This window comes from Oratosquilla oratoria, chromosome 34 (assembly GCF_046742065.1).
Source record: "Oratosquilla oratoria isolate Oo_2021 chromosome 34, ASM4674206v1, whole genome shotgun sequence".
Lineage (NCBI taxonomy): Eukaryota > Metazoa > Arthropoda > Malacostraca > Stomatopoda > Squillidae > Oratosquilla > Oratosquilla oratoria.
In genome coordinates this window covers 48,359,078-48,382,603 of record NC_134810.1, presented here as the reverse complement: position 1 = coordinate 48,382,603, position 23,526 = coordinate 48,359,078, and positions in this window count along the sequence as shown.

The following is a 23,526-nucleotide window of genomic DNA, read 5'->3' as shown; positions in this document are numbered from 1 at the left end:
TCCCCCAAGGGGGCGTGGCTTTACTCATGAGGTGAGGACGTGGCTCCCTCCAAGGGGCGTGGTTTTGCCCATGAGGTGAGGGCGTGGCTCCTCCCAAGGGGGCGTGGCAATCCCCAAGGGGGCGTGGTTACCACCAGGAGGCGTGGCAATCCCCAAGGGGCGTGACTTTCGTCAGTAGGCGTGGCTCTTCCCAAGGGGGCGTGGCTCCCTCCAAGGGGAGGTGGCTTTTCCCATGAGGTGAGCGCGTGGGTCCCCCAAGGGGGCGTGGTTTTCCCTAAGGGGGCGAGGCTTTACCCATGAGGTGAGGGCGTGGCTACATCCAAGGGGCGTGACTTTAGTCAGTGGGCGTGGCTCTTCCCAAGGGGGCGTGGCTTCCCCCCACAGGGATTGTCCCGCCCACGTTTCTTATTGGGAGGATCCTTGAAAAAATGCGAAACTGGATCAATACAATTCCAGAGGATATTCGAACCCGGACCTTGAAGACACCAACTGGTTCAACAATACATAGAGGAAAGGGAAAGAAACGAAGAAAAGGGGAAAGGAAATAGAAAGGTAGGTAGAGAGAAAAATAAATAGAAATGATAAAGAGAGAGAAGGATATAAATGAAAAATTACAGAGAAAGAAGAGAGAGGGAGAAGGATGTAAATGTAAATAGAGAAGGAAAAGAAAGAAAGGGAAGGATTTAAATGAAAAATTATAGAGAAAGAAAAGAAAAAGGGAGAAGGATGTAAATGATGATAGAGAAGGAAAAAGAGAAAAAAGAGAGAGAGCAGTGCAATTCATCTGGGCCTAATTGAGACCTTCGTCTCTGACATGATAACCGTGTTATCTGCCTTACTCCATCTAAAACTCCATTGGGCAGCGGAAGGAAGGGCGGACCTTCCAACTGAAGAAGGAACCATCACTCAAGTCACCGTCAGCTTAATTAGTCTGCTTAGACCCGCCCACTTCCTGGAATAGTCGTCGCTGATTGGACCTTTTTTTCCAGAACTGTTTGGGTTTCGGCCATCTCTTACTCCTTTCAGATTGGGGTCCGGTTCTTTGTACAAACTCAGGATTGACCTACGAAGGACAATGGGGCACTGTGATGCTGATTGCCACCTTCTTTTCATTCAGGACACAACTTGTCGAAACCTCGTTTGGGTTGGAGTGTGCATGACGGGAGTGCATCCTTAGTGTCCGTTTTTTGCCTCTCATTCTTATTCTTCGTGTGTGTTTGTGTGTGTGTGTGTGTGTGTGTGCGTGATTCACCACGGTCTTGGATCACGTGTTGGACTTATGGTCGACAGTTATTCACCCAGATAAGAGCTCATATGGCCCCCATGTGTGCGTGTGTGTGTGTGTGTGTACGCGTTTGTATGTGTGTACGCGTACGCGCGCGCGCGTGTGTGTGGTGGGGGGGGACACCGTGTATGCGAATTTGGGCTCCTCCTCGCGCGCGCACTCTCCCACGTAATGCTGGCGGTCCCGTCAGGATGACGCCAACAGGTACAGACGGAAGGTCATGATACTACCTAGGTATCCCTTCCAACCTCCTCCTCCTCCTCCTCTCTCTCTCTCTCTCTCTCTCTCTCTCTCTCTCTCTCTCTCTCTCTCTCTCTCTCTCACTTCACTTTCTCTGTTAGCCAGAAGAAAATATATAAATTGGGCCTCGGCATTAAAGGGATCAAAGCACTGCATTGTGGCTGTATGTAATATTGATTGTGTGTGTGTGATTCACCATGGTTTTGAATAACGTGTTGGACTCGTGATTGACATTAACCTCTCGGATGAGAGCTCAGAGGTCATATTGTCCGAGGTATAGGTAATCCTTTGACCTTATATACACATGCGCGCACATACACACACACACACACACACACACACACACACACACACACACACACACACACACACACACACACACAAATCCCCTGCAGGTAACGGCTTGCAGAGCCAAGTTGATACTACCACATCAGCAAGCCGTGTATGTGTGTGTGTGTGTATGAGAGAGAAACACAGAGAGAGAGGGGAGGGCAAAAACCATTACAAATAATTTGGATCGCCCGGTGTCAACCAGAATGAAATCAGCAAAGTCCTTCGACTGTCTCGGAAGGGGAAGTGTCCTTCCTCCTCCTCCTCCTCCTCCTCCTCCTCCTGCAGCGGCGCCGGAAGGGATGCCGCAGGTGAAGAGCAGCAGCAGCAGCAGGAAAGTTGATGGAGGAAAACTGATTCGTATAATACGACGCGTTCTGACGGAAGAGGCGACCAGTTAGCCCACAGAGGTGCCATAAGATGGTTCCTTGGGTTGGGGCTAATGAAGACATATACTTTTATTTTCTGGATGCCGGCTTGCGATTTTATTCAGTGTAGAGGTAGAGATAGGTCCTACTATGTTTTTTAAGTCATAAAATGGTAAAGGGGAGATTTAAGGAAGTTAACAAAACGGAGGGATAGTAGTACTTAAAAAAGTCCTCACTTCTGTGATGGATACCCGCCCCTGGTCATAAGTATGCTGCGTGACTCTGGTCCGTAGGGAATGTCGCGAAAGTCCCTCGGGGGGGGGGAGAGGAGGTCCTTCGGTCGTCCTTCGCCGGAGGACTTCGTCCGGATAAGGATGCGCTGCTCAGTCGTGCTGTGTGCTGCTACTGCGCACTTGGGGCCGGTTGCCGGCTCTGCGCGGGCTCCGGCGGCGGCCAAGGCGAAGAAGGCGAAGGCGAGGAGGAGTCTGCCGGCAGAGCCACGGGGCTCCTCGCCCCGAAGTAGCCCTGACGGAGGCCGTCATGGAATCGACTTCCACGCCATTGAAATAATGTCTCGCCCCTTTTTTATATGTTTTATCATTATTATAATTTATTATAATCATTACTATTATTATTACTATTATTTTGTATCGAGAGGTATATTTGGGTTTACACTGGCTGCTGCCAGCCGATTTTATTCGTCTCCGTGAACCCCTCCTCCCTATCCTCACCTCCCCTCTCTGCCCCTGATGGGCGTGGGATTAAGCCCACCGGGGGATGGGGGGGGGTGTCGACTCCTTCCTTACCGCAGGGTACTTTAACTCTGTTCAGAATGCCGACAGGTGATTTTATTCGTATTTATCATCCCTTCCATCAGGTTAGGGCTTAAGTCATTGTTCCTAAATTTGGTATATGTAGACGTGTGTTTGTATATCTATATATATATATATATATATATATATATATATATATATATATATATATATACATATATATATATATATATATATATATATATGGGGTCACATGAAGAATTGTCACCCCAGAATGGCCACATGAAGAATCGACGCCCCATGAGACTCCACCTAAAGATTTGTCACCCTAATACGCCAAATATCAACAGTGGAATAAAGGTTAGGTTGAATGAGAATTATGTTTATTGTCATCAAGTTATACAACCGAAGAATCCTAAACCCAGGATGATGGCCCACATGAAGAATTGTCACCCTGTCCAATTCTAGGGTGACGCGGGCGTGCTCGTTGTTTCATTCATTTATATATATATTTTATTTTATTTGTTATTATTATGTGTTTATATGATTGCTTGTTTTATGAGTTTGTTCATCCATTTATATGTGTAATCTGCCTGCACTCGATCTCGTTATGGACCGAAAGGTCACCTGTCTGTATTTGATTTGACTTGTTTATCTATTAATTTATCCCCATAAGTGTGTATTTATTAATTCATTTATTCATTTAGTTGTTTAATTTGATTATTTGCTTATGTTTGTGTTTATCATATTTAGTTGTTTTTTCATGAGTTGCACCTGTTTGTGTTTGTTTATTTATTCATTCATTTATTCATATATTCTTTTGTGGGGCTCGTCGTCAGCAAACGAGCGTTCGAACCGCCCGCCGGGCGAAGGCCGCGCGTTCGAATCCGTCCCGACCGACTTCTCTTCCTCTTCCGCGACCTCGCCCTTGCGCGACTGCCTCCCCCCAGGACCCTCCCTCGTGGTGCCCCTCCAGGGAGTTTTTTTTTTTATAATAAAATCGACTGACGGCACCTAAAAAGGGCTAACAGAACGTAGATACCAAAAGGTGTGGAGCTGCTCCTCCCCGACCGCCCTTCCCTTGAAAGACAACTCGTTTCGTCTCGCGGTGTGTGACTTGGGTTTTTCTTCTAGCTGCCGTCGGGCGATTTTATTAAAATGAAAGGAGTGAGGCTTAGTACTTGGCTGCGAGTGAAAGACAATGCACCTTTCACGGGATCGATTCCAACGTTGCCGTCGCAATGGAGAACATTAGAAATAAATAAATGGATAGGCAAGTAAAAATAAATCAAATTAGATTAGATTAATATAAATGGATAGGTAACTAGGCAGATTAATGAATAAATATTTAGATAAATAAATTAACAAGTAAATAAACAAGTGAATAAAAAGGAGAGGTGACCCTGGCCTCCTTGTAGCCCAGGTAGTTGGTACGCAGTGTAACGAGGAGGAGGAGGAGGAGCATGGAGCGATGATGCGTGTCTGACCTAGCCGGGCTGGGAGATAAGGCACCTGTCCATCTGCGTCGGGTTATAAGGAGACGGGGGCGAGGGGGGGGATGCGTGTGTTGCTCCATCCAGTCCCCCCCCTCCTCCCCCTGGTGGTCAGCCCCCTTGCGGGTTGGTGACTCGTCTAACTCATTCGTCACTTCCTCCACGTTCTGTTCTTTTCCTCCTCCTCCTCCAAGTCCTCCAACTCCTCCTCCTCTTCCTCTTCTTCCTACTTTTCCTCCTCGTCTCACTCCACCACTTCTAACTTCTCTTCTTACCCCATCACTGCCTCTTTATTTTCCTCCTCCACCTCTTCCTCCTGTTCTTCTTCCACCACTACCATCGCCATCTCATCTTACTGTCCCTCCTCCTCCTCCTCCTCCTCCTCCTCCCCTCCTCCTTTCCCCCACCTTCTCTCTTTGTTACTATATTTGGAGTCTCTCTCTTCTCATGCTTGTCCTGTTGACAAGTGTGGTTCCTTTGCCCAGACATTCCCACAACAGACACATCTATAAATTGACGTGTTTAGATACGCGCCAAAGCTTACTACATCCGCCTGTAGTTAGCCAGAAGAAAACCAGTGAAGTGTCTCGTCGTTGTGAGGGAACCTCGCCCGCACGCCCATGTCCGGTCCCGGGCGAGCTGCTGGCCCGCCCGTGGAGCTGGCCCGCTTGCCAGGTGTCACAAGGAGCGACAATTCCCCTCCTTCGGGATTTGTGGAGGAGCTCATCTCTGGGGACGGGAGGGAGGCAAATGGAGGACGGGAGGGTAAAGGGAAGGGACGGGTGGGAGGCAAAGGGAGGGAGACGGGAGAGGGGACGTGTGGGCATGGGAAAGAGACGGGAGAGGGAGTGGAGAGGGGACGGGAGGGGAGGGCAAGGGGAGGGAGGGGAGGTAGGAGGGAGGGAGGGATGGTGGGAGGGACAATTCCTCGTAGTATTTCCCCGCACACACGATAGGGTCCGTTCCTCGTAAAGTGGGGAACCTCTCGTCGGGCAGAGGAGAAAAGGTGGGGGTGGAGGTGGGGGGAGGGCTCTCGTCCCTCTTCGGTGGAGGTAAGTGGCTACCCGCATGTGACGTGGGACCATATCCTCCCACCCTCCACAGCCTCTTCCTACTCCTCCTCCTCCTTTAAGTGTGCCTCCTTCGCCTCCTCCTCCTCCACTTCCCTTTCCTCTGCCTTCAATTTCTTCCCCTTTTGCTTGTCCTATTCCTCTTGCTCCTCCTCCTCCTCCCTTCCTCCTCCTCCCTTCTTCCTCCTCCTCCCTTCCTCCCCCTCCTCGTCCTCCTCCCTTCCCCTTCTTCATGTCGTCCTCGCCTCCTCCTCCTTCCCCCTTCCCCCTTCCCCCTTCCCTCCTCCTCCCTCCCCCTCCCCTCTTCCTCCATACCCTCTCTTCTGTCTCCTTCCAATCGCCCTCCACTTCTGCAGTTCTTACCCTCCTCGTCATTTTCGTCCTCCATTGTATGATATTTCCTTTCCCCTCCATACTCTCGCCTCCATTTCTCCCCCCTTTCTCCCTCTCCCATCCTCCCTCCCTCCTAGGAGGGGAGCAGAGGTTTAATGGGCCGACGGAATGGGGGGGAGCAGAAGGGAAGAGGCGGGGGTGGGAGGGGGGGAGGACGCAATGATTATTTACACTGGGTGGAAGAGGAGGGGGAGGCGGGTAGGGGAGATGTTTTCGAAGGAGGCCCTCGTAGCATGAGGTAGAGAAGTGAGGAGGAGGAGTAGGAGGTAGGGAGAGAATGAACAGGAGGAAAAGGCGGAAGTAGAGGAAGGAATGATGTTAGAGGAGGTGGTCGAGGAAGAGACAGTGGAAGAGGTTGAAGAGGTGGTGGGTGGAGGAATAGTTGGTAAGAAGTAGAGGACGATAAGAGAAGAGATGATAGAAAAGGCCGAAGAGGGAGGAGGAGGAGGAGGAGGTTGCAAGTAGGCAGATGGCGCGCAGAGGAGTGTTTGCAGAGGAGAAGAGGAAGAGGAAGAAGAGGAGGTGATATTTGATAATAGTGGTGAAGGGGAGGAGGAGGAGGTGGCAGAATGATGTGGTAAATAGACAGATAGCGGCTGAGTAGGTTATTGCAGAAAAGGAGGGCAAGGAAGAGGAGGTAAGAGCCCATTAGAACTGAATGGGATAGCCTGGTGTCATCCAGAATGAAAGGATAACGCAGACTCCACCCCTTACAACATAAGCCCCGCCCATTGTAATAAGAACTCCTCCCTTTGTAACACTAGCTCCTCCCCTTGCAACAAAACCCATCCCTTTAGAACACAAGGCCCCTTGTAACATACAGTGACACCCCTTGCCTTCAATCAAACACTCCTCCTTGTAAGACAGAGGCTTCTTTCTACCCCCTGTAACACACAGTTCTTCCCATGTAACACAAGCTCCGCCCCTTGTGACACAAACCTCTCCCGTAGCAGCACAAACTCCTCCCCATCAGACACAAGCTCCGCCCCCTGGTAGCACAACCCCCGCCCTTTCAAACACAAGCTCCGCCCCCTGGCATCCCAAACCCCGCCCTGACAGCAGATACCCCCTCTCCTAGCAACGAGAATCCCGCCCACAAAGATAGCCCCCCTCCCCGCCTTTAGTAAATAACCAAGTTACACCTCGACCAGCGTTATATCAAGCCGCCGCTGGCAACCAGCCCGTGTTGTAGGGGGAGGGCCCTGGGCGCAGAGCTGGAGCCTGGCGGCATTTGCAGTTCATGTCGGCAGCATATTGCAGGGCTACTTTAGCGCCAGTTGCAGGGTCGTTGGTTTTTAGTGTTACACGTAGAATTATGGTTATGACTGGAGCACGGACACGGTACATGTATACATTGTGTGTGAGTTGGTGTGTGCGTGTGTATGTGTGTGTGTATGCGCTTATATATATATATATATATATATATATATGTATATATATATATATATATGTATGTATGTATATATATATATTTATATATATATATATTACACACACACACACACACACACACACACACACACACATATATATATATATATATATATATATATATATATATATATATATATATGTTATCCCTTGCTCCAGGTATATATATATTATTCTTCTCTTGCTCCAGGGGATGGGACTTGTATTATTAAGTTGTTTTTCAAGCCATACGTAGGGCTTGATCGTAGGTCCGATGAGTTGGCATATCTCACTTCACCTTTCTCTCTCTCTCCCTCTCCCACTCCCTCTCCCTCTCTCTCTCTCCCTCTCCCTCTCCCCACTCATCCCCCCTCTGCCTCCCTCGCTTCGCCCTCACTTTGTACCTGAATTCGCATGTGCAAGTCAACCCCCCCCCGTGCCCCCCTCCCCCCTGCGCCCCATCAGTGCCTCCACACATTGACAGCCACCACGGGCGGCGCGAGCGGCGTCATTAATCTCGCCTCGAGACCAGTTCCAGCCGCTGGCCCCCGCGGACCAGAGGGACGTATGTCCCCAAACACGAGGCTGGATGTCATCCGTGTAGACATCACGGGGCTCTTGGGCGGCCATCTGTCACTGTCGTGCTAAGGTATCACTGTCTAAGATGAACCCCCTGCAGCTTCTAGGTGAGGGGTGTGGGCCAGACCAATGGCGACAGCTAGATTTTGATCTTAAACAAAATCATTAACTGACTCAACTCGGATATTAACCTCTGTTAAGGGTTAACCGAGATAATCAATCCCCAATCGACCAAAGGCTTCACTTCAGTTGAGTAAAATCGTGTGTCTCTAGTCAGAACAAAGTCTGTAGATGTTCTCATGCAACCTTTGTAGGGTCAACTAATGTGTCGCGACCTTAAGAAACGGCCTTCAAGCCAGGGGTCCCCTCGGGATGACGTCAATCTCCGTTACGAGTTTGACCATCATGGCTCGCTGCAGGACCTCCGTACTCTCTGGTTTAACGGTGCAGTCCATGTACTTATCCTGGAAACTACCTTAATATTCATAGAAGCACCTTTGTACTGGAAGAGTTCTGTACAAAGGTATACAAAGTCGTGAGAGAGGGACCTGGAGACTGTTCCCACCCCCCCACCCCCACTTTTTTTTTTTTTTTTTTTTTTTTTTTTTTTTTTTTTTCCTCCAAACCTCGTACGATAGCTTCTCCCTTTTTGTGTGGCTTCCCACGAACGATGGATTTTGGAGCGACTGTACAATGCTGCAGTAATGTTCTTGGTATCGATTTCATTGGCGTAGGTGCGCGCGCCCTCCTTTATTTTTTATTTTATTTTCTTTTTTTCTTTTTAAGGGGGGTGAGGTGGGTATGTCTGCGTTCATGCGTGCGTGTCCCGTGTCCGTTGGTGAATATGTGTGAAGGTGCACAGTGTCTATATTTCTGTGTGGACGCTTCAGTGCATATGGATATTGTATGAATCCGTTTTGCATTGGCGAGCGCGTCACTGCTCCGGCATAAGCGTTAATTGCTCAACAGCGAAACGAATGGGACCTACCAATTGGGAAAGCGGCGAAAAGGGGGGCGAGGGGGCGGGAGGAAGGAGGGAGAACGGTGGTAGGGAGAGCTGCGAAAAGGGGGGGAGGGGGAAGTGGTGGAGGGAGAGAAAGAACACACGTACGCACACAATTATATGTGTGCACATTATGTACAGGTTACACGTACATACCAGAACACACATCTGCACAAGTGGGTACAAGCAAAAATAAATCTCTTCACAGGAATGAAATAAAATGGAGAGTATTTAGACGTCACCGTTTCTGTTTTTGTTGGATGAGAGAGAGAGAGAGGCAGAGAGAGAGTGTCCTTGGTCAAGTAAAACTCAATGAAATGAACATGCAGACGCACGCGCGCACGCTAAATATTTCTTTACAAATCCTCTTTTCACAATTCCTTTTCCCTCTGGCTGCCATAAGTATTTAGTGACTCATCTAACCTTCCACACGGGGCGGAGGGCGGGAGGGGGGGGCTGCCCTCGTTGTTAGAATAAATGCGATACGTGACTGAAGGAGCTGCTTGGGTCTCAATGGGTAAACTGGCAATTCAAAAAAAAAAAAAAAAACTGGGCCCTTGTAACGTCAGTGTGAAGTGGCGACGTCATGGAACGATGACGTCATTGGGATGACGTCATAACTATCGGCGATACTGCAGAAGATGATGTATCCCTCCGGATATCATATATTAAAAAAAAAAGTATATATATATATATATATATATATATATAGTATATGGCTCATTTGAACAATAAAGGAAACTCAGGGCTGCCAACCTTTGCGAACCTCGACAGATTACGTTGGTAATCGTGCACAACCAACGTACATTACTGTGAAACCCACATTCACACGTGGATTTCAGTCTTGCATGTGTTCGTTTGCGTCCTCACCAATGTGGGCCCGAACCTCGCGAAGGTTGGCAACCGTGGGCTTTCGTGTTCGTTCAAACGAATCATAGCGACTTATGCCTTATGATAGAAACTAGTAATGATGGGGGGAGGAAGGAAGCCTCTATTCGTGCTCTAGAAAATCTAGAAGATTTTCTTTATATCTTAAAGCAAGGAGGGCAACCTTTTTAAATGTTGGTGCCAGATTCAGCCAAATCTTTGATACAAAACTTTCTTACGTGCCAACAGAGTAACATAAATCATAGGCCTACGCACAGATATGGGCCCCCTCATACCCATCATCTCCCAGGAGGGCCCCAGTCCGCCGTCTAGCGCAGTATGTGGTTACCAGGGTTGGTTCACACAAAGAAGTTGAAGATTTATTAGTTGTTTGTTTTGAGCTCTGGGTGCCGGGAAATAGTCGTTAGTGTGCCAGGTCTTGCACGCGTGCCAAGGGTTGCCCACCCTGCTGTAGGAGGCGCGAGAATGCTCTAGAAATGCTCTAGGCTCCGGCGCCTAGAGCCACGAAGTACAAGCGGACACGCTCATAAAAGACCCGCTTATAGGATGACGTCATATCATTGGGCCCGACCTGGACGACATGACGTCATAAAGCAATATGGCGGCGCTCGAGTAGGAGGTAAACATTATGTCGGTCTATAGACTTACATGATGTCATTATAGTATAAACGTCTGTAATACCTCGTTTTGCCACCAGAGCGAGCTGTGTCAGGTTGATAGGGAAGTGGATGGGTGGAGGGAAGGGCGAGGTGAGATGGGAAGAAATTGAAAAAACAAAGTAATTCGAAAACAGTGGTGCCAACTGTTTTTCCAGTCAGGGGTACCGACTCTTCCGAAACTCGGGTCCCAAATGGAGATGTAACAGTCTTGGAGATCTGATTAGATGTGCCACTGCTCTTTACCATTTCTGTATACGTTTGTTGTGGCTGCTGCCAAGGCGATTTTACTTGGTCAAGGAATGAAAAAAATATCTTCGTAGGGCAAGGTCACCGATACACACCACACCGGACTGTCAAAGAAAAGAAAAAAGAAAAAGAAATAAAATTATACATATATATATATATATATATATATATATATATTAATAATAGTAATAATGATAAAATTGTCTTATTGTGACAAAGTGTTCCTTCACACAAAGAATATTCTTATTCAAACGGAAAAGGGCTCTAGGAACGGAAGCTGAGGAGAGAGAGGGAAAGAGAGAGAGATTGACCGGAGTGGAGGTGAGAGCAAGGAAGGCTAATGAGAGAGGAGAGAAAAAGAGATCAGAGGAAATTATGGGGCAGAACCAGTGGTGATAAGAGCAAGAGCGAGGGGATGGGAGAAAGAGGGAAAAGAGAGAGCGAGAGAGAGAGAGGGAGAAGAGCAAATAAAAGGATTTGAAATGCAAACGAGAATGAGGAGTCGTCCAACTATTGCGCGTCCGTGGATATGAAATCGCTTTGTGAGAAGAAGAGGAGGAGGAGGAGGAGAAGGAAGAAGTAGGTGAAGGAGGAGGAGGAGGAAGAGGAATAAGGAAGTGGTGAAGGAGCAAGAACAGGACGAAGAAGGTGGAGGAACAGGAAGAGGGAGAGGATGGAGGAGCGAAAGAAGAAGAGGAGGAGGGAGTGGGTGGTGATGGCGAGGGGGGGAAGGGTGTGTGTGGAGAGAGGAGTCAAGAGGGACGTCCTTGCCCCCCCTCCTCCTCCCCCTCCTACCACCTCCTCCTCCTCCCACTTCCTCCCCTTCCCTCTTAGAGAAAAAAAGAAAAAAGTCAAAGTCATGCAAGGGGAGGAGGTGATCGGAACCGAAGAGATGAGAGGGGAGAAAGATTTTGTTTTTTCTCCACAGCATTTGTCCCCCCCTCCCCCCGACCTCTCTCTCTCTCCCTCCCTCCCTCCCTCGCTCCCTCTCTCTCCCTCTCTCTCCCTCTCTCTGTCTTTCACTTCCTCATCCCCTCTCTCCCTCTCCCCCCTCCCTCACTTGTGGTATTTCGTTCCCTCTTTTTATATTCCTTGGACGGTATAGTCTCCTACTCTTTTTTTTAGCCCTCCTTCCCTCCCTCCCACCCAGCCTGCCTTATCTCGCGATGTATCTCCTCCTTTACTCTCCCTCCTACCTCCTCCCTCCCTCCATCTTTGCCTCACACGCTCCCTTCCTCCCGACGGTCACTTCTAATCCTCCACCCCTCCATCCCCTCCATCCCTCCATTCCTTCATCTGGCTCTCCGTGCCTTTATCTCCCTTGTGGCGTATCGGTGATACGATCACCTCCCCGCCCCCCACCTCCACCCCATCCCCCCACGTATTACCTCGTTTGCATTTGAATACATTGTAATTGTCCACAATGCCTCCCCCCCTCTTCTGTCCCTAACCCCCCTAACCCCCCCGCTCCAACGCCTTATCTCTCACTCCCACTCACCCAAGTTTACACACAAGCACGCACACACGCAGTCACACACGTGTGTGTTTTATATAAATATATATATATGTGTGTGTGTGTGCATGTATGTATGTATGTATGTATATATGTACTCGTATGCATGTATGTATTATACACACAATGTATCTGAAAAGCATGTTTGTACACACATTTACAACCACACGCGCGCGCGCACACACACAGACACACACGCATACACCTATAAAGCTATTTACTTACCATCTTACCAACCTACCCTCCACACAAATACCAGCCTATCTACTTATGTACACACGACATAGATCTCGGGCTCCCCACACGCTGGGCCTCTACCAAGTGTCCGACACTCCACCTCCCCCCTCCCCCCGTCTCCCGCGGCTCATCTGTCCTTCATCTCTCCCCCGTAACCCCCCCCCCACACACACACACACCTTCCTCCTCCCTCTCCTCTCCTCACATACCCTTCTCATCTCTTCCCCCCCCCCCGTCTCTCACATCCTCCCCCACTTCCTCAATCACACCTGTCTCCCCCTACCCTCCCCTCCCATCCCCCCTCCCTCTTTCACACACACCCTATCATCCCACCCGTCCCTCTCTCCCTCATCCTTCCTTCCACTCTCACTCCCGTCACTCCCTCGTAGTCCCCCTTCCAGTCGCTCCCCTCGCCCTCCACCGTTTCCTGTCCACCTCTTCCTCTTCCCACTCCACCTCCTCCTCTTCCCTTCTCCATCACCCCTCCAACGATCTCCAACCTCCACTCCTCCTCCTCCTCCTCCTTCCTCTTGTTACAGGTCCTGTGATCTTGCATTCCTCTCCGCACCCCACTGACTTCTCCTCCTTGTCTTTCTCCTCCTCCTCCTCCTCCTCCTCCTCCTCCTCCTCTTCTTCCCCAGTACCTTCTCGTTTCCCTCTTTGTTCTCCTTTTTCTCCTCCTCAGTTTTTCTCCACATGCCCCTCCACGTTCTCCTTCTGCCCCTCCTCCTCCTCCTCCTCCTCCTCCTCCTCCTAGCCTCGGTTAGGCTGCCTCCATATTTCACCTCCTCGTACGTCGCACATCCCGTCTCCTTTCTTTCCTTCTCCTCTCCCTCCATTCCTCGTCTTTCCTCTCCCTAACCCACTCCCTCACTGTGTGTTCCCCCTCAGCGCCTGTTCATTACATGGCCCTCCTCTTTCTTTCTTTTTATTATTTTTCTATTTCTTCTTTTTCTGTTTCTTCTTTATATATTCTTCCTCCTCTTCTTTTTCTTCTTCCTCTTTTTATATTCTTCCTCTTCTTTTTCTTCTTCCTCTTCGTTCTGACATTTCTCTCTATACCAGTATTCGTATCCTCCTCCTAATCTTCTCCTTCATCTCCGCTTCTCTTTTGGTCGTACCACTCTCTCCTTCCCCTTCTCTCTCTCTCTCTCTCTCTCTCTCTCTCTCTCTCTCTCTCTCTCTCTCTCTCTCTCCCCCTCTCTCCCTCTCTCTCCTCTTCCTTTTCACTTGTTCTCCGTTCCTGCAGCGGGCACCCTCTCCTTTCCCTCTTTCCTCCGTCATAGCTTCTCATTTTCTCCTTGTATTTATTTATTCATTCATCTATTTTAGGGGCTTCCCTGTTTTACTGTCCTCTTTGTCTTTTATTGTCCTTCTCAACACCTCTTTCTACCTTTTGTCCTCATTCTGTCCTCTTGTTTTCTTACTCGAGGCCTCTTCCGTCTTGTTGTCCTCCTCCTCGACGCCTCCTCCTCTTTCTTTTCCTTGTCCTCGCACAGCGAGAGACCAAAGGAGGTAATTGATTTTGAGATGAAGGGGTCTTCACAGCGTGATCCTCGCCCCCCCCTGAGCTCCCAACCCCCCCCGACTCACACACACACACACACACACACACACACACACACACACACACACTTACACACACACACACACACACACACACACACACACACACACACACACACACACACACACACACACACACACACACACACACACACACACACACACGTGCATACGCACGGACGCACATGCATGCATACCAAATGACCAGTGTCTCGAATCGGTACCGGAGGAGTACCGGTGGAGACCACGTCCCGTCCACGAGACCGGTCCGGACTCCTGTCACCTCCCGTCCACAAGGATAGAAACGCTGGTCAATCAAAGTCCACGAGGACAACAACCCGTCACTTGGTTCCCTCCCTGGAACGAAATCCGTAGAAGCAGTGCTTTGCAGTGCCTGTTTTGAAGGATTTGGAAAGGCTAAGAACAGTGCTTCACAGTGTGAATTGCCAGTGTTTAAAGATATGGAAAGAACAACAGTGCTTTACAGTGTGTAGTAGAATGTTCAAGGATTAGGAGAGTGTCAGCAGTGCTTTGCAATATACGGTACCTTCCATTGTGCAGTGTAGGTTTGAAGAACGTGGAGAAGACATTTTTTGCAGTGTGCACTGCAGCTTTGAAGAAGTGATGTAGCGAGCAGACAATATTTTTTAGTGTGCAGTGCTTTGGAGTATCCGGTGCCTTTTTGAAGGATTTAGTGTGGCGACCAGTGATTTCAAATGTTTTGAAGGACGTAAAGAAGATAGCAACGGTGCCATACATTATGGAGTGCAATTTTGTATAATTTTGAGAAATGCAGCAGTGCTTTGTAGTGTATGGTGCGGTTTTAAAGGAGTTTGAGAATGTAAGCAGAATTTTGCAATATACAGTGCATTTTTGGAGGACGTGATGAAGCCGTAAGCAGTGAATTTCAGTGTGCACTGCAGTTTGGAAGAACCTGGAGAAGATGACAGTAGTGGCTTGCAGTGGGCAGTGAAGTTCTGAATGACGTGACGAGATGAGGAAGCAGTGGTTTTTAGTATGCAGTGCAATTTTGAAGGACATAGAAGACGGTAGTGCCATGCAATGTGCAGTGTAATTTTAAAGGGCGTGATGTGTCGAGCAAGCACTGCCTTTCAGTGCAGTGTATTTTTGAAGGACGCATAGAAGATAGCAGCAGTGCCTTACAGTTTGCATTACAACACTGGAGGCTTTTGGAGACTGGCAGCAGTGCTTTGCAGAACGCGGTGATGTTTTGAAGAACGTGGTGTGGGCGAGCAAGCAGTGCTTTCCAGTGTATAGTGCATTTTCGAAGGGCGTTTAGAGGACAGCAAGCAGTGGTTTGCAATGTGCAGTGCAGTTTTGAAAGACTTGGAGAGTGGCAGCAGTGCCAGCGTCACTGCTTCCGTGCCAAGGATTATTTATTTTATTCTGGCTAACGTCAGACGGAGGAGTACTTGTTATGATGTCCTGTTGATGCCAAACGGTTCTCTTCACCCGCGTGATGGGCCACAGATTATGTACATCACTAGTCACTCCCCACCCTCGGTCTACCTAACGGTTGATTTAGGTTTATGTCAGGCGAATTTATTCGGTTGGTGCTCTCTCTCTCTCTCTCTTTTTTTTTTTTTTTTTTTTTGCTGTACTGGAACCCAGCCGGACCTTCGCTCGCCTCCCTTTCCTTTCCCATTCCCCTTCTTTAGCCAATCTTCCTCAATTCCTTTCCCTTCCCTCTCAGTTCCTTTTACCTCGTCCCAGTTCACCTCTCCTCCCTATCCCTCTTTCGCTTTTCCCCTCTTTTTTAATTTCCCCTCTCCCCTCCTTTCCCTCGCCTCTCCTTTTCCCCATCCCTCCCTACCTTTCCTTTTTTTTTATCATTTCTTCTCTTTTTCTTTCCACAGGTCTCCCTCTCTCTCCCCTCCCTTTACCTTCTTCTTCCTTCCTAATCTTCTTTCTCCCACCTCTTCCTCTCTCCCCTCTTCTTTTCATCCAATTTCCCTTCTCTTCTTTTCCTCTCTTCCCTCCCTTTCACCTCTCTTTGATATCCAATTTTCCCTCCTCTCCCTCCCCTCCTTTTCCCCTCTGCCATCCACTTGCCCTCTTTTCACCCTCTTCTTCATATCCCTCTCTCCTTACCCTCATTTCCCCTCTTTTCTCATATCTCCCTCTCTCTCCTCCTCTCCTTTTCTTCTCTTTCTTTTTCTCCCTTTCTCTTCTCTCAGGATCCTTCCTACCTCCGGGCCTCCCTCCGCTCCCCTCTTTCTCTTCTCCTCTCTTTCTTCTCTTCCTCCTGCTCCCGCTCCTCCTCCTCCTTTTCTCCGGCAACTCCCAGGCCAACGAGACGCAATAGTAGTTGCAGTCTTGTAGCTCTTGTTTGCTTTAATAAGCAGCGTCTTAATTACCATTGCAATAATGGCGGTAGCAGCACCTCAACCATTACGTTGATGGATGGTGTTGCTTGCTTGCTTGCTTGCGCTGTCCGGGAGGTAGTGATGCTCGGGGTGGTTGGTGGTGGTGGTAGTGATGCAAGGGGTTGAGGTGGTGGTGCTGGAGGTGAAGGCAACCAAGGGTGGTATGGTGGTGGTGGTTGTTATAGACTGTACTTTACCAGCGTTTCTATCCTTATGAATAATCTCGCGCCGTGGATGGTCGTGCTGTATTGCCATTACATTTGTTGATAATGTTTTGACGTCATATATATATATATATATATATATATATATATATATATATATATATATATATATTAATTTTTTTTTTTTTTTTTTTTTTTTTTCTACGCTAGGTTAACGGAGACCTGAATTACGTGCTCACATTGATTTTATTCATCTGTGGGAACGTCTCTCTCCGTCGGTGCAACGTCGAACAACGCCCGCAGTCCGTGGACAGGATTAACGGGGAAAAAAATAATTTTTTATTTTATTTAAGTCTTTATTTTATTTTATATGTTTATTTGTATTCATTTATTTGCTATTCGTATTTATTTCATTATTATTATTTTGGTTATTGTTATAGTTACATTTATATGTATATATTTGGTGTTTGATTTGATTTGCTCTTGTTATTGTTATAGTTACATTTATTTGTATATATTTGCTGTTTGATTTGGTTTGATGTTACTATTGTTATTGTTATTATCTTCTGTTCACAACCCGTGTCCCATGGAACCATCTGGGCGTTCCAAAGAATTTTGCCATTTACGAAACCTTTAGTGGGAATTAGTGGTTGCGTAACGATTTAATTCAGTGTTGAATTAGTCCCCACGAGGGCGGCCAAACAACAGCAACTCATAAGAGAGAGAGAGACGCGGGGAAAGCGTCTTGATCAGAAGACTTCGTTGAAGCAGCCGGTAGGCGATTCGTTTCATCTTTGGGAGGGAGATGGCGGACACCGGTCTGAAAGTGGGCTGACCCGACCGGGACCCCACCCTCAAGCCCCGACCCCTCAGCTGAATAAAGTTGGACTATTCTCAACCAGAATAAAAGATCTAAAGTATTTCACCGTTGAGGGGAAAGCGAGTAAATGTGATGAGAGAAGCAGAGAGAGAGAAGGAGAGAAGGGAGATTAAAGGGGCCGTTGTCTGTCTGTCTGCTGTTACACTGAGAAATATTGCAAGGGAAACGCCTCTCCTCCTCTTCCTCCTCTTCCTCCTCCTCCTTCTCCTACTCTTCCTCCCGATCCCTCTGCTGCTCCTCCTCTCCCTTCTTCTTTCTCGCCTCCTCTTCCTTCTCTCCTCTTCCTCCTCCTCCTTCTTCTTTCTCTCTTCCTGCCCCTTCTCCTTCCTATCCTCCTCTCCATTCTCGATCCCCTCCTCCTCCTCCTCCTCTCTTTTTAATTTTTCCTCCAATTTTCCCTATCTCACCTTTCCCACCTCCTGTCACTCCTCCTCCTACGGCTTCTCCTCTTCTTCCTTATCCTCCTCCTTCTGTTCCTCCCTCTTTCTCTCCCGTGTCTCCCCCTCCTCCTCTTTCTTCTCTCCATTCCCTCTTCCTCTCCCCTCTTCCTCTCCCCTCCAGTTCTCCCTCCTGTCTCTCGCTTCACGTTTCCCTCCTCCTCCTCGCTCGTCGGAGGACAGAAATGCAGTGGCTTCAAAAACGACTCTAACGAATGTGTGTTAATCACAATGAGAAAGCAGACGATAGTATTTGAAAAATGCCCCCCTCAAGGCCATTGCCGCTTGTGTGTGTGTGCATCTTTCATGTTGCTGAATAATGGAAATCGAGCGAAACATCTGTTGTTATTGTTGTTGTTAGCAAATAAGAACCAGCCGTCAGGGGTGCCAACTTTGCAGTGCCAAGTGACGTTGTGGCACTCGGTGCCACGTCAGTCAAGTATGGATACGCCAAATGCGTCCACCTCAGGAATTATCTCCCGCTTGGGTTTAGCCTTTTAGTGTGTGTGTGTGTGTGTGTCTGTGTGTGCCTCGTGTACTGATATGTGACATGAGTCGTGTATATTGTGTGTGTATGTTTATGTACATGCGTCTTGCATGTGTACGTACGCCGTGTGTGTATGTGTACACGCGCCGGATGTATATGTATACGTTTTTTCCTCTATATTATTATTATTCCTCGTCTCTCTCTCTCTCTCTCGCTCTCTCTCTCTCTCTCTCTCTCTCTCTCTCTCTCTCTCTCTCTCTCTCTCTCTCTCTCCCTCTCTCTCTCTCTCTGTCTGTCTGTCTCTCCCTCCCTCCCTCTTTTCTCTCTCCCACTTTCTCCTTCTCTTTCTCTCGGTATTTATAGCCTGGATTCCCGCGTCGATCTCCTTGGGGAAGTTCTAATTAGCAATAGTCAGCAATATTTTATTTTCCCGGCAAAGCAGGAGTGAAGGAGACCACGGAACCTTTTGGGCGCCGGGGAAGAAACTCGGATCTCCACAGTTGACGTCGTCCTCGAATTAGTGCAGTTCATGAAATGCATCGCCCTTGGGAGGAAGGAGGAGAGGAAGAAAGAGGAGGAGGAAGATTATGAAGGAGATGGAAGAGGAGGTGAAATAAGAAAAGGAAGAAGTAGGAGGAAGACAAAAAGGAGAGGAGGAAAAGGAGGTAATTACAACCGAACAGTAATAATATGACCAAGTTAGAACATGAAATACTATTTCTTATCCAGAATGGAATGGGGATAATGTCGCTGGGAACATAATGGAGATTAAGTGACGTAGTTGTGAGAAAACACACATACGCGCGCTCACACACACACACACACACTCACACACACACACACACACACACACACACACACACACACACACACACACACACACACACACACGTACACACACACACACACACACACACGTACACACACACACACACGTACACACACACACACACACGTACACACACACACACACACGTACACACACACGTACACACACACACACACACACGTACACACACACACACGTACACACATACACACACGTACACATACACACACACATACATAAACAGATACACACACACACATACACATACACACACACACAATTTCCAAAGGCATTCTTTGAAAAATGGCTTATAGTTGCAGAACTGAAAACTTCAGACTAAGCGAACACGATCAAATCGTGGCAGCGACTTCAAACATATTCGTGCGCCACGCCGCCTCCAACACTCTAATTACCTCAGCGTCTTTCTCTCTCTCTCTCTCTCTCTCTCTCTCTCTCTCTCTCGCTCTCTCTCTCGCTGCCAGTCCTCGATCCATTTCTTTCCTTGTACTAGGACCCTTACCCGCCTGAAATCCCCGACCCTCTCCCCCTCCCCCAACTTTCCCATCACCTTACTTTACCTCATCTCACTTCTCCCCAACCTTTCCTTTTCTTTTCTCCCCGTTCCCCCCCCCCGTGCCCTTCCTTTCCCTCCTGTCCTCGCCCCATCCAACCCTTCCTTTCCTTCTCTTTCCTCTGCACACTTTCTTTCCCCCTTCCTCTCCCTTTACTATTCCCTAACTTCCCCTCCCATCCACTCTCTTCTCCTACCTTCCTTTCCTCTTTTTTTTTTCTCGTTCCTTCTATTCCCTTCCCATGCCCTTCCCCTCCCCCTTTCCCTTCCCCTCCCCTTCCCCTTCCCCTCCCTCCCGCACCCCGTGAGCTCTGTTGTCGAAGTAAAAGCATTCAGGTTTACTTCCTCCCCTCCCCTCCCCTCTTCCCTCCCATTACCCCCCCACTCCACCCTTCCCTCTATCGACTTTCCACGGGTCCTTCCTCCTTCCTTCCTCCTTCCTTCCCTCCATTCCTCCATATTCTTTCCTGCCCGTCCCTCTCCTCCCTACCTCCCTCCATTATCCCTCCCTCCCTCCCTCATCTCTTCCTCCCTCTTCCCTCAGATCATCCCTCCTTTTCACTTTTCCTTCCTTCCCTTCCTACTTTGATCTCTCCTTCGATCTTTTATTTTTCCTCCTCTTCCCTTCCTCCTCCTTTCTTCCTTCTCTTTGTTTTTATCCTTCCTTCCGTTCTTTCCTCCTTCCTTCGATCCTTTCCTCCCTTCCATCTTCCCGTCTTCTCTTCCTCCCTCCCATCCTCCTTTCCATCCACCCTCCCTCCTTCCTTCCCACTCACTCTTCCTTCCTCCTATACTCTCCCACCACGTAACTCACCTCCTCCTTTGCCTCCCTTCCCTCCCTCCCTCCCTCCCTCCCTCCCTCCCTCCTTTATCGCCGCCATGTCCTTCACGCCCATCGCTTCTCTTCACTTCGTCGGCACTTCGTCAGTCCGACTCCTCTTTCCTGCTGGGTCGTCTCCCACGGCCTCGCTTCGCTTCTCTTCGCTTCGCATCGCTTCGCTTCACCTAGTACACCTTCCCTGCTGCATTTTGCAAATCCTCCCTCCCCCCTCCCCCACCCCCTTCCCTCCTTCTTCTATTTGTTAATTCATGTGTATCCTCACGCTTCTTTGTAGTACTCCCCTCGATTCCTCACCTTCATCCTCCCTCATCCTCCTCTTCCGTCTTCTCCCTCCACCTCCTTTTCCTTTTTTTTTTTCCTTTTTTTTCTCTCTTCGTGCTCCTTCTTTTCAGTCTTCTTTCTCTCCTCCTCCCTCTTCCTCCTCCCTTTCTGTCCTGGTCCTCTTCCTCTTCTTTTTCACTCATCTTCTGTCTTCTTCTTCCTCCTCCTTTTCCATCTTCTCTCTCTTCCTTCCCCTTCTCCTTTTTCTTTTCCTTCTCCTTTTCCGTTTCTGTCTTTTCTCTTTCTCCTCCTCCTTTTCCTTCTTCTCTCCTTCCTCTTCCTCCTCTTCCTCCCCCTCCCACCCCTCCGATTTAGGTTTATGTTGACGTCAAGGAGTTGCTGACCTTTCTTGACGGTTATGCTCGATAATTGTCGATCGGGTTGGTGTGCTCTGTTTTCGCTTTTTTTTTTTTTTTTGTGGGAGAGGCGTTGGTGCTTGCGCGTACATGTGCGTCATTGTGGGTGTGTATTTGAGTGTGTGAGTGCATGTGTACACGCTTTATACATGTGCGTCAGAGTGTGTACATTGTGTGTGTGTGTGCGCGCGCACGTACTAGCATATAATGGTTATGCTGTTGCTGACGTAAGTTGTTGTTTACGGCCGCTGCAGTTGTCTTATCGACAGCGATTACCGTCCCGTCGGCGATAGAGGCGATTCTTCGCCTCCCGGACGTCTTCGAACCGCCCTTAATGGCCGCCCCGCCGCCGCCGTCGCCGCGCGTTTTACAGCGTGTCATTAATAATAATCCTCATTACGCTCAGCGCCGCGGCCGCACGCTCGCCCAGTGCCCTAAGGTCGCCCGGTGCCACCTTCTGGCCGGGAAGTGGAAGGGCCGGCCCGGGGGGGGGGGGATGTAATCTGCCTGCAAGGTCCTGTGCAGGCCCGCCGACCTATCCTCAGGAGTGTATAGTGTGTCCTTGATGCCATTGTGAAAATAGCGCCATGTATGATGACGTCATAGATGAGGAAGGGATATGATTGTTTGAAAGTTCGATCCTGACGTTGTACATAAATGTCTGAAGAATTTGCGTTATAGAAATACCAAACAATGAGGTTTATCATTCTACTTTTTATTATATATATATTTATATTTGTCTTTCGTCTTTTACTCTCCCTTTTGCTCTCCTTTGTTCTTCTCTTTTTGTCCTTTTTTTCCATTTTTGCTCTGTTTTTACTCATCTTTTTGCTATTTATGATTTTGTTCTTTCTATTTTCTTTCTTTTTCTTTTATGTTTTTCAATTTTTTTTCTTTTTTCTGTTTAACAATTTTTCTTTATTTTTGTTCTCTATTTTTCATAATTTTTTCTCTCTCCATTTTCTTTTTTAATTTTCTTTCCTACTTGATTTGACCCAGGCGAATCGTTTTCTTCCACTTTTTTCCTTCTTCCTCTTCCTCCTCTTCCTCTTCCTCTTCTTCATCGGGACTTAATGCAGAACAACACGAAACCAACGTCAGTCAGTTTGTTGAAAGGTACGCATTGGTTCCCTGACGGCGTAGGATGCCTGATTATATATTTGATGTACGACACGAGTAATAGTGATATACTCTACACCATCATCATCATTATCGTTATTGTTATTGCCTCCGTCCGGGTGGAGGTTATATTTTCCGTCGCAGTCGTCTCTTTGTTTCTTTGTTAGCAACTTCACTCAAAATACGAGCGAATTTTTTTTTATATAATTTTATTTTGTTTTGTTTATTTTTTGATTGTCTATTTCTCTCCTTACATTTTCATTTTTGTGTTTATTATTTTTGTATGTTTGTATTCTTTTATGTTTTCGTATTTTTTATTTGTGTAGGTATTTTTATTTCTGTATTTTATTTTTATTTATTTTTGTTTATTTATTTTATATATTTATTTATTTTTTATTTACTTGTTTATTTATTTTTTGAGTGAAGTATGGTCCTAGTAAAACACTATTAGATTTCGTGGTGACCCGGATAGAAGCGCTAGTTATTACCTCAGGAGGGCCCCGATTGAGGTCCCACGCTGCCACATGACGTCATAAATGTTACACGTGACCTAAGTGTGACGTCATAGACACCATACGTGACCCAAGTGCGACCACGCGGATACCAGCGCTTCTGTCCTCGGGGACACTATCGTGCGCAGTACCACCACACTATTGAGCCGTGTGCGTGTGTGTGTGTGTGTGTGTGTGTGTGTGTGTGATAGAGGTGATTGTAAAGGAGAGATTTCTGGAGGAGGGTGGAATGGAGTGATAGCAGTGGTAAGCATTATTCTTTGAGTGGAGACTAGGCTCTAATAAGAAAGAATAAATACTACGTGTCTCTGGTCCGTAGGGGTGTCATTAAAGTCCCTAAAATGTAGATTGCATTAAGATTATATACGTTGAGTACCCCCATACGCGATGGAGGGAGGAAGCGACCTGACAGAAGGTAGTGGAGCGAGTCGGAGAATTTTGCAAGAGTAACGTGGCAGAAGATGGCACAGCCGATCGAGGTATGGAAAGGGTCGGGAGATGCCTTTGTTCAGCAGTGAAATTGGAGGGCCTCCGTTTTTTTTTTTTTTTTTTTTTTTTTTTTTTTTTTT